General features: G+C 45.7%; 1 pseudogene; it reads right to left on the bottom strand.

The window, feature by feature from the left end:
* Nucleotides 1-9,591: 9,591 nt before the first annotated feature.
* LOC123398915 lies at nt 9,592-10,959 on the bottom strand (annotated as a pseudogene).
* Between the last annotated feature and the right edge of the window lie 709 nt (nt 10,960-11,668).

Genomic DNA, 11,668 nt, shown 5'->3' with positions numbered 1-11,668 from the left:
CGGCAGGGGCGATAGGGGCGGCGACGCGACGGGGGCGGCGGCGCGACGGTGGTCCTGGCGGCCGTTACAGAGAGAGGAGCGCGCGGGGTGGGGAGAGAGAGCGAGGGGCGCGCGGGGTGAGCCGTTACACAGAGAGAGGGGCGGGGTGGGGGAAGGAGCCGTTAACGGAGTTAGCGCTTTGCCGTCTGCCTCCGGACTCTTTGTCGTCCGCTAGCACACGGCAAAGGTCCGACTCCTGTTTGACCTAGCCACCCCGCGGTCAGGTGGGCCTATCTATATCTTTGCCGTCTGCCTCTGGACTATTTGCCGTCTGCTAGCACACGGCAAAGAGGTGACAGATGGCAAAAAGACTGTATGCCATCACCCGGTACTGTGTCGTCTGTTTTGCTGAAGCTGACGGCATAGACTAGGCAGATGGCAAAAAACTGTTTTCCAGTAGTGGCATACTTCGAGGGGAAGGGTTGGTAGGTGTAAACCATCGCGCGATCCCGACCTCAACACAAAGGATGACAATCAATAGATCAATTATGCTCCGACTTCCTAACATAGCGGTTCACCATACATGCATTCTACGGGAATCACTAACTCCAACACAAGTATCTCTGGATTCACAACACCCTACTAACATAACTCTCAATATTACCGAATCCACGTCTCAAAACTAATTGAGAGGAATCAAAACTTCTCTTTCTATTCAATGCACATGAAGATGGAGGTTTTTGCATCCTCTTTGGGTACCTAGCACATTTGGGACTACTTTCATAGCATAAGCCAACTTCTAAATCACGCACCTCCGTGCTCTAAAGATATAAGTGAAGCACTAGAGCAAAAGTATCTAGCTCAAAAGATATAAGTGAAGCACTAGAGCAAAAGTATCTAGCTCAAAAGATATAAGTGAAGCACTATGAGCATTCTAGCAAAATCACGATGAGTGCATGTCTCTCTCTCAAAAAGGTGTGCATCAAGGATGATTGTGACACAACAAAAAGAAAAGACTCCTAAGATACAAGACTCTCCAAGCAAAACACATATCATGTGGTGAATAAAAATATAGCTCCAAGTAATGTTACCGATGGATTGAAGACGAAAGAGGGGATGCCTTCCCGGGGCATCCCCAAGCTTAGGCTTTTTTGGTGTCCTTGAATTTGGCTTGCGGTGCCTTGGGAATCCCCAAGCTTGAGCTATTTCCCCTCTTTATCTCTTTGTCCATGAGAACATCCAACAAAACTTGAAAACTTCACAACACAAAACTTAAACAGAAACCTGTGAAAACATTAGTACAAGAAAACAAACTACCACTTCTTTTGGTACTGTAGAAAACTTGAATTCCATCTATATTGATGATGGGCTACTGTATTCTCACTTTTCCATGGCTAGTACCCCCGATACTAACCATAGTACAAGAAAACAAGCAACCAACTCAACAAAAAACAGAATCTGTCAAAAACAAACCAGTCTGTAGCAATCTGTATACTTCGTATACTTCTGTTACCTCAAAAAATCTTACAAATTACGAAGGTCTGGGGAAAAAGCATATCAATCAGAAGCAAAAAGAATCAACTCAAAAGCTCTATCTGAATAAAAATGAAAAATCATATCGTGAGCGAAAAGTTTCTGTCTTTTTCCAGCAGGATCAAACAACCATTACCAAGACTAGTCATAAAGGTTTTGCTTGGCTCAAACACAAAAAGAAACACAAAAAACACAATCACAACAGAATTATGAAAGTGTGGACGCAACAAAACAGAAAGAAAAAGATAAATTCATTTGGTTGCCTCCCAACAAGCGCTATTGTTTAACGCCCTTAGCTAGGCATAGGAGCGATAGAATCACGTATCGTCGTATTTGGTGCTCAAACCATAAGTAGCCCTCATCATGGATTCATAAGGCAATCATATTTTCTTTCTAGGAAAGTGTGCCATGCCCTTCCTTAAAGGAAATTGAAATCTAATATTCCCTTCCTTCATATCAATGATAGCACCGATAGTCCTTAGGAAAGGTCTACCAAGAATAATAGGGCATGTAGGATTGCAGTCAATGTCAAGCACAATGAAATCCACGGGTACATAGTTCCTATTTGCAATAATAAGAACATCATTGACCCTTCCCATGGGTTTCTTGATAGTAGAATCAGCAAGATGCAAATTAAGAGAACACTCTTCAATCTCATTAAAACCCAGAATATCACATAAAGACTTTGGAATCGCAGAAACACTAGCACCCAAATCACACAAAGCATTGCACTCATAGTTTTTGATTTTGATTTTGATGGTATGTTCCCACTCATCATGAAGCTTTCTAGGGATAGAGACTTCCAATTCAAGTTTCTCTTCAAGAGCTTTTATCATAGCTCCGACGATATGATCAGTAAAGGCTTTGTTTTGGCTATAAGCGTGTGGAGAGTTCAACATGGATTGCATCAGAGAAATGCATTCAATCAAGGAGCAACTACCATAATTGAATTCCTTGAAATCCACGGTAGTAATTTCATTACTACTCAAATTTGAACATTTTCTACTCCACTTTCAATGCTTTTAGCATCAAGATCGATGGACTCCGAATCATTGGTGCACTTTTCAACCAAAGTGGATTCATATACAGCCCCATAATCATTAGGTTTGACACAAGAAAACAAAGATTCAATGGGAGTCACACCAAGCACTTTAATATCTTCGTGATTCTCATCACGAGAACACGCCTTTTTAAGCCATTCATGTCTAGCACGAATTTGGGCGGTTCTTTCTTGGCTCTCAATCATGGAAACACGCATAGCTTTCAAAGTTTCATCCATGTTGATTTTGGGAGGAGCACATCTAACTTTCAAAGCATCAACATCACAAGAAATCCTATCAACGCTCTTATCCAAATCGTCAATTTTGAGTAGTTTTTCCTCTATGGACGCATTGAAAATCTTTTGAGAGTTGATGAACTCTTTGATATTACTCTCTAGATCAGAGGGTAATCTATTGTAATTTCCATGGGTATTGTTGTAGGAGTTGCCAAAGTTATTAGAGGAGTTACTACGAAAAGGCCTAGGAACATAGTTTCCTCTAAAAGTGTTGTTGTTGCCAAAGTTATTCCTACCAACAAAATTAACGTCCAAGCTAGCATTGCTACTCTCAATCAAAGAAGACAAAGGCATATCATTAGGATCCAAAGGAGCACTTCTACTAGCAACCAAATTCATTAAGTCATCCATCTTAGCACTCAACGAGTTAATTTCTTCTATAGCGTGTACCTTCTTACTAGTAGGTGACCTTTGAGTGTGCCACTGAGAGTAGTTCGCCATGATGTTGTCTAAGAGCTTTGTGGCTTCTCCTAACGTGATTTCCATGAACGTTCCACCTGAGGCGGAGTCCAAGATATTTCTAGAAGCAAAATTCAAGCCAGCGTAAAAGATTTGAATAATCATCCAAAGACTCAAGCCATGAGCGGCACAATTTCTAATCATTAATTTCATTCTCTCCCAAGCTTGTGCAACATGTTCATGATCAAGTTGCTTGAAATTCATGATATCATTACGGAGAGATATGATCTTAGCCGGCGGAAAATACTTGGATATATAAGCATCTTTGCACTTATCCCAAGAATCGATACTATTTTTGGGCGAAAAGAAAACCAAGTTTTTGCGCGATCTCGCAACGAGAAAGGAAAAAGCTTCAATTTAATCACGTCATTATCCAGATATTTTTTCTTTTGCATATCGCAAAGCTCAATGAAGGTATTGAGATGGGATGCGGCATCTTCACTAGGAAGGCCAGAGAATTGCTCTTTCATAACAAGATTCAGCAAAGCGGCATTGATTTCGTATGACTCCGCACTAGTGGCGGGAGCAATCGGAGTACTAATAAAATCATTATTATTAGTATTCAAGAAGTCACAAAGCTTGGTGTTTTCGTTCATGGTGACTTCAGCAAGCAAGCAAGCAAGCACACAAGCAAACAAAAAGCGGGCGAGAAAAAGGGCGAACGAAAGAGGCAAATTGGTAAAGTGGGGGAGAGAAAAACGAGAGGCAACTGGCAAACAAAGTAAATGCAAGAGATGAGTTTGCGACACCTACTTGGATGAGTTCTTGACTTGATCTTCCTCCCCGGCAACGGCACCAGAAATTCTTCTGCTGCGGCAAAAAAAGTCCTTCCCTGGCGCGTAGGAATTCTTCTTGTTACTTCTCTGGTTTGCGTCGGTTTTTCCCTTGAAGAGGAAAGGGTGATGCAGCACAGGAGCAGTAAGTATTTCCCTCAGTTTGAGAACCAAGGTATCGAACCAGAAGGAGGGCCTCGTCAAGTCCAAAGTACATGCGCAAACACAAACAAGCTTGCACCCAACGCTTCAAAGGGGTTGTCAATCCCTTCAAGATTGTTTGCAAAGTGAGATCTGAAGGAGGAAAGTGCAACGAAGTAAAAAGTGTAAGGCTGAAAATGTGGTGTGGAGTAGACCCTGGGGGCCATAGTGTTCACTAGAGGCTTCTCTCATAATAGCAAATATCACGGTGGGTGAACAAATTACTGTCAAGAAATTGATAGAACCGCGCAAAGTCATGACAATATCTAAGGCAATGATCTAGCATATAGGCATCACGTCCGAGACAAATAGACCGATACTTTCTGCATCTACTACTATTACTCCACACATCGACCGCTATCTAGCATGCATCTAGTGTATTGAGTTCATGACGAACAGAGTAACGCTTTAAGCAAGATGACATGATGTAGAGGGATAATCTCAAACCAATGATGAAAACCCCATCTTTTTACCCTTGATGGCAACAAAATGATACGTGCCTCGCTACCCCTTCTGTCACTGGCTAAGGTCACCGCACGGTATGAACCAAAACCAAGCATTCTCCCATTGCAAGAATCATAGATCTAGTTGGTCAAACAAAACCCACAACTCGAAGAGAATTACAAGGATATGAAATCATGCATAAGAGAGATCAGAAGAAACTCAAATAAGATTCATAGATAATCTGATCATAAATCCACAATTCATCGGATCTCGACAAACACACCGCAAAAGAAGATTACATCGGATAGATCTCCATGAAGATCATGGAGAACTTTGTATTGAAGATCCAAGAGAGAGAAGAAGCCATCTAGTTACTAGCTATGGACCCGTAGGTCTATGGTGAACTACTCACGAATCATCGGAGAGGTCATGGTGTTGATGGGATCTTGCGGAGACAGAAGCTTGCGGTGGCGGAAAAGTAATTGTGATCGTCTCTTGATTGTTTTGGGAATATTTGGGAATATATAGGCGCAAGATCTAGGTCAGGGGACCTCTAGGGGGCCCACAAGCCTGGATGGCGCGGCCTCCCCCCTGGCCGCGGGGTGGGGGCTTGTGGGGCCCCTGGGGCTCTTCTGGCTTGGCTCCCAAGTCCTCCGATCTTCTTCTGTTCCAGAAAAAATCTTTTCGGGGATTTTCTTCCGTTTGGACTCCGTTTCAAAATCTCCTCTGAAAGGGGTCAAAAACATGGAAAAAACAGGAACTGGCACTTGGCACTGAGTTAATAAGTTAGTCCCAGAAAATAAATAAAAGCCATGCAAAACATCCAAAGTTTGACAAAATAATAGCATGAAACCATAAAAAATTATAGATACGTTGGAGACGTATCAATAGGTTGGATGAGATCTATCATGTAATCGAGTTAGTTTTGACGGGGATTGATCCCTAGTATCCACTATGTTCTGAGATTGATGTTGCTACTACTTTGCCATGCTTAATGCTTGGCACTAGGGCCCGAGTGCCATGATTTCAGATCTGAACCTATTATGTTGTCGCCAATATATGTGTGTTTTAGATCCTATCTTGCAAGTTGTAGTCACCTACTATGTGTTATGACCCGGCAACCCCGGAGTGACAATAGCCGGAACCACTCCCGGAGATGACCATAGTATGAGGAGTTCATGTATTCACCAAGTGTTAATGCGGTTGTCCGGTTCTTTATTAAAAGGAGAACCTTAATATCCCGTAGTTTCCATTAGGACCCCGCTGCCACGGGAGGGATGGACAATAGATGTCATGCAAGTTCTTTTCCCTAAGCACGTATGACTACATACGGAATACATGCCTACATTAGATTGACGAATGAGAGCTAGTTACTTATCTCTGTTATAACTGTTAGATGTCATGACTACATACGGAATACATGCCTACATTAGATGTCATGCAAGTGTTATAACTGTTACCTGATAGCATCCGGTATAATTATCCATCACCGATCCAATGCCTACGAGTCTTTTCCTACTGGTCCTTGCTACGTTACTTTGCCGCTACTGTTGTCACTGCTGCTACTGTTACTCTGTTGCTACTGCTATCACTTTGCTGCTACTGGTTACTGTTGCTACTGCTGCTATCACCCTACTTTGCTACTGATACTTTGCTGCAGACACTAAATCTTTCACGTGTGGTTGAATTGACAACTCAACTGCTAATACTTGAGAATATTCTTTCGCTTCCCCTTGAGTCGAATCAATAAATTTGGGTTGAATACTCTACCCTCGAAAACTGTTGCGATCCCCTATACTTGTGGGTTATCAGTGATGTTCATCTACGAGAGGAGATTCAGATCTACTTACCCTTGTAGATCGCTAAGAGGGAAGCGTTAATAAAACGCGGTTGATGTAGCGGTACAACTTCGTGATTCAAATCACCGTAGTCCGTCCCATGATCCTTTCCGATCTAGCGCCGAACGGACGGCACCTCGACGTTCAGCACACGTACAGCTCGATGATAATCTCGGCCTTCTTGATCCAGCAAGAGAGACGGAGAAGTAGATGAGTTCTCCGGAAGCATGATGGCACTCCGGTGGTGGTGATGATCTACTCCTGCACGGCTCCGCAAGAGCTCGCAGAAATCCGATCTAGAGGTAAAACTGGGTGGTTTGTGGTCGGGCAGCACATGGCAAAAGTTGTGTCTCAAAAGCCCTAAAACCACCACTATATATAGGAGGGAGGGGAGGGGGCTTTCCTTGAGGCACAAGGCCTCAAGGGTGCATCGGCGCTAGGAGGAGGAGGTGGACTCCCATCCCAATTCGGTTTGGGGGAAGGAGTCCACTCCTTCCTTCCCACCTCCCTCTTTCCTTTTTTTCTTCATTTCTTTTGGTATTTTCTTATGTGGCGCCATGGAATCCTTTATGCTGACTCCACCAGCCCACTAAGGACTTGTGGCACCACCCTAGGGCCTTGGTCTCACTCCCGGGTGGTGGGCCCCTCCTGGTAAATTCCCGGAACCCATTCGTCACTCCCGGTACAGTGCCGGTAATGCCCGAAAACCTTCCGGTAACCAAATGAAACAAACCTATATATCAATCTTTGTTTCCGGACCATTCCGGAAACCCTCGTGACATTCGTGATTGCATCCGGGACTTCGAACAACATTAGATAACCATACATATAACTCAACTATACTAAAACATCATCGAACCTTAAGTGTGCAGACCTTGCGGGTTCGAGAACTATGTAGACATGACCCGAGACACTCCTCGGTCAATATCCAATAGCGGGACCTGGATGCCCATATTGGATCCTACATACTCTATGAAGATCTTATCGGTTGAACCTCAGTGCCAAGGATTCATATAATCCCGTATGTCATTCCCTTTGTCCTTCGGTATGTTACTTGCCCGAGATTCGATCGTCGGTATCCGTATACCTATTTAAATCTCGTTACCGGCAAGTCTCTTTACTCGTTCTGTAATACAAGATCCCGTGACTTACACTATGACACATTGCTTGCAAGGCTTGTGTGTGATGTTGTATTACCGAGTGATCCCCGAGATACCTCTCCGTCACACGGAGTGACAAATCCTAGTCTTGATCCATACTAACTCAACGAACACCTTCGGAGATACCTGTAGAGCACCTTTATAGTCCCCCAGTTACGTTGTGACGTTTGATCGATACACATAAGGTATTCCTCCGGTGCCAGTGAGTTATATGATCTCATGGTCATAGGAATAAATACTTGACACGCAGAAAAAAATAGCAATAAAATGACACGATAAATATGCTACGTTCATTAGTTTGGGTCTAGTCCATCACATGATTCTCCTAATGATGTGATCCAGTTATCAAGTGACAACACTTGCACATAGTCAGAAAACCTTGACTATCCTTGATCAACTGGCTAGCCAACTAGAGGCTCGCTAGGGACATTGTTTTGTCTATGTATCCACACATGTATCTATGTTTTCATTCAATACAATTATAGCATGGATAATAAACGATTATCTTGTAACAGGAAATATAATAATAACTATTTATCATTGCCTCGAGGGCATATTTCCAACACTTCAACCCCACACCGGCTGCTGCACCAAATATGAGAGAGAAGGAAGAAGAGGAGAGGGTGAGAGCTAGATGATATAAAAGAGGAGTAGGAGGGGGAAGAACTCATCGAAAATAGAGGAGGCCCAGCCTCATGCACCCCTGCAAGGCTACAACCCATGGCCAGCGGGAAGCCGAATCGCGCGTGGGGGCGAGGGAGGATACGGAGAGGAGCCGCTGGATTCCACCAGAGCCGCGTCGGTGATGTTGGCGATGCCTAGACCGAAACATTAGGCACAACTGAGGGTCGCAAGCGAGCGTGAGAGGCCGTGCGTCGTGGATCTGGCTCCGGAAGCACGAGCATCTCTTAACGGAGGCATGACGTCGACGACGCCACGGACGTATGGACCTCCTCCTCCTGCCAAGTCCACAGGAACCACAACCGCGCCGCGAACAGCTCGGCCACCTGCCCGACCCGACCCCTCCTTCCGGTGGCGGAGGCGACGCGCGATCCAGAGCAGTGCGGCCGGCAGCGTGCGTGGCTAGGGTTTGGAGGGAGGACAGAGCCGAGGCGGCAGGAAATGGTTAGTGGCGGCCAGGTTTCCTCCACACAAGCGGCTGGTTGTTATATGCCTACATGTGAAATGATAAAAATGCCACCGAAGGGCACCGAAATTACATGCGGTGGCAAACCACTATCCATAGCGTTATAGGGCAACGTGGAGGCCTTCGTTGTGGATAGAAACCTAGTGTCTTTTATAAGAGAAATACAGACCAGGCATGGGCCAGGAAACTGTTCCAAAAGGGGTGCGAAAATCACAATACAACACAGAATATAGCAGGGCTAGCTAATCTCGAGATGGAATAGTGGTCCGGATTTCAGGAGCGAGGCAAATATTCACACAAGTTTCACTTATATTCTTATTGTTATTTTCATGATTAGTTGATGACTTCAAATTCAAAGCATTAAAGACCAGTTAGGCTGATCATAGTGGGGAATATCATATAATAAGATCATGCATATGATATTATTATATGATACTATCTTCATAATACTCCCTCTGTTTCTATTTTGATTGCGTATAAATTTTCTTAGTTTTTTCCGCAATAGTCTGCGTGCTCCCTTCATTTAACCCTCCGTTTCAATGTTGCCCCTCTATTCCGCTGCTCCTTTGAATGCGTGAGCCAATCCGTTGCATGTGTAAAAAGAAATTAGTGAACAATCTAACGGCATACAAAGTGGGTCAGGGACACATGCAGAGAAGGGCTAATTCATCCACGAGCGAATTTATTGCATGTGAGTTTCCTTACCATCAGAAAAGACCAGTTAAATATGTCCACCGGCGTCTGCATGGCACGCATTCTCAGGGGCAAAGTAGATCCTGCCAGCACTAACGTCGTAGACGAAGCGCGTGTCCACTTGCTGCATTGCGCCGATGATGGTGAAGTCCAGGCTCGGCTGCACATCAAGGCAAATGTCGCGCCCCGCCGCGACGAACAGCCGTTGTGGCGTGAGGACGAGCCGTGCGTTCTCCTCGGCGAACTTGAGCGTCACCGTCGGCAGGTGCCCCCACAGATGTGGCGTCGCACGAAAGCAGAGGCGGTATCCGGGATGGCGCACGGGCGCCACCCCGAGTGCCGCCCGTACGTGCTCGACCACGGCATCATTGAGCTTTTGGTAAGCTGTGTTTATCATCACCATCGTGGGCGTGCCAACATCGAACACAACTCCGCCGGTCCACCCGGAGGGGTACATGTGGCGCTTGAACAACTCCCCGATATGGTGAAGCGGTCGCCCAGCGACGCTGACGCCCACGAGGTTGACGAAGTAGCCGCTGTAATCTTGGCCGGACGTGTAGCTCATGTACATGATCTGTGTGCTCACCATGTGTTAGGTTCCCGGGACGTCGTTGCCGAACCGGAGGAAGGTGTGGTGGTCCGGCGAGCCGCGCCTCGGACTCGGAAGACAGTATGAGAAGCGATGCACTTGCACGGCACCATGCCTGTGTTGGCCGAGTGTCCAGATGAGCGACGGCTCCTGCCTTCCCAGGCCGAGTGCACCGGCGAGCACGTCATGGCTGTTGAACCCATAGCTGTCGTGGGCGCAGCCAATGACGACCCCAGCAACCTCTGCCACCTCGCCGGAGGTAGCAGTGAAGGCCAAGGTTTCATTGCCGAGCACGCCGCTCACTTCGATGGCGCCATACCGGGTGGGACGGAGACGGAAGTTGCACGAGTCGTGCGCTCTGGGACGATGCTCAGCACGCAGGCATAGTGGGCTGTTGCCTGGTACGGGGCGGAACGATGGCGAGTTGGCAGGGTCGAAGGGCGGCGGGTGCTGTATGAAGTGGCGCCTTTGGAGCGGATTGCACTGCATCCACAACAGGTGGCTGGTCATGTCCAGCGCAAGGACGTACGTGCGTCGGCCGGCCCCCGTCCCAACGCTGGTGACGACGCTGTACATGCCCCCAACCTGTGTGTGCATGGGCGGCCGAAGCGCTGTGACGGCTTGCTCATTCAGATTCAGGTGTAGGAAGCCGTCGTTGTCCACGTGCATCATGCGGTTCCAGCCGGGGCTGGGTACCAGCCGTAGGCTGAAGCCGCCGCCACCTACAGCGACGACGACGGCAGGGTGGAGGATCTCCGCAAGCACTATAGGGAGGAGGAGAACATGGATGGCAAGCTTCATGGACATTTCTGTTGGACAACGTGTTGGTGCTTGAGTAGTTTGCTTTTACGCAGAGCCGAGTTGAGACACACACACAAATACTGTAGTAGTATATATTCCACAGGAAGGTTCGGTTGCATTTATTACAAAGCATAATAATCTGTTTTTGATACTCCCTCGGTCTTGATGCATTAAACAATTTACAAAAATCAAATAATTTCAAAATGTTAAGACACATTACACTAGTAATACTAGTTGCATATCCCTTACAGATATCCATGGATGCATTTATTATGAAGCTAATCTGTGTTAAATATTGGCATATCCCTTACAGATACAGTATTCAGGCCACTTTCAATGCATTGGTGCTAAGATGAAGTGCTAAGCATATTAAATAGTTTAGCAACTAAAGTCCCCAATGCATAGTTCATTAGCTTATTGTAGCTAAGCCTCCTTATTTAATGCTTTTATAATTAAAGTTGTGCATGCATTGGTGTATTTTCTTCATTTAATTGTTTTACCTAGGTTCACGCGCTTAACATTGTTTCTTCCTAGGATCACCACACTCATCTCTCTCCTATTAATTAGCATGTCACATCAGATTTTTCGCCTATGTGGCAGCCTTAGCACATATGCAAGGTGGAGCATTGGGAGTAGCCTCATGGAAGAGACACGCACGAATTCATTCATGTAATAGTGAATTAATATTGCAACCAGAAAGACGGTGAAATGGTTC

The sequence above is a fragment of the Hordeum vulgare genome, chromosome 5H, assembly GCF_904849725.1.
Source record: "Hordeum vulgare subsp. vulgare chromosome 5H, MorexV3_pseudomolecules_assembly, whole genome shotgun sequence".
NCBI lineage: Eukaryota > Viridiplantae > Streptophyta > Magnoliopsida > Poales > Poaceae > Hordeum > Hordeum vulgare.
The sequence above is the reverse complement of the archived record's forward strand: the minus strand, read 5'-3'. Positions and strand labels throughout refer to the sequence as shown.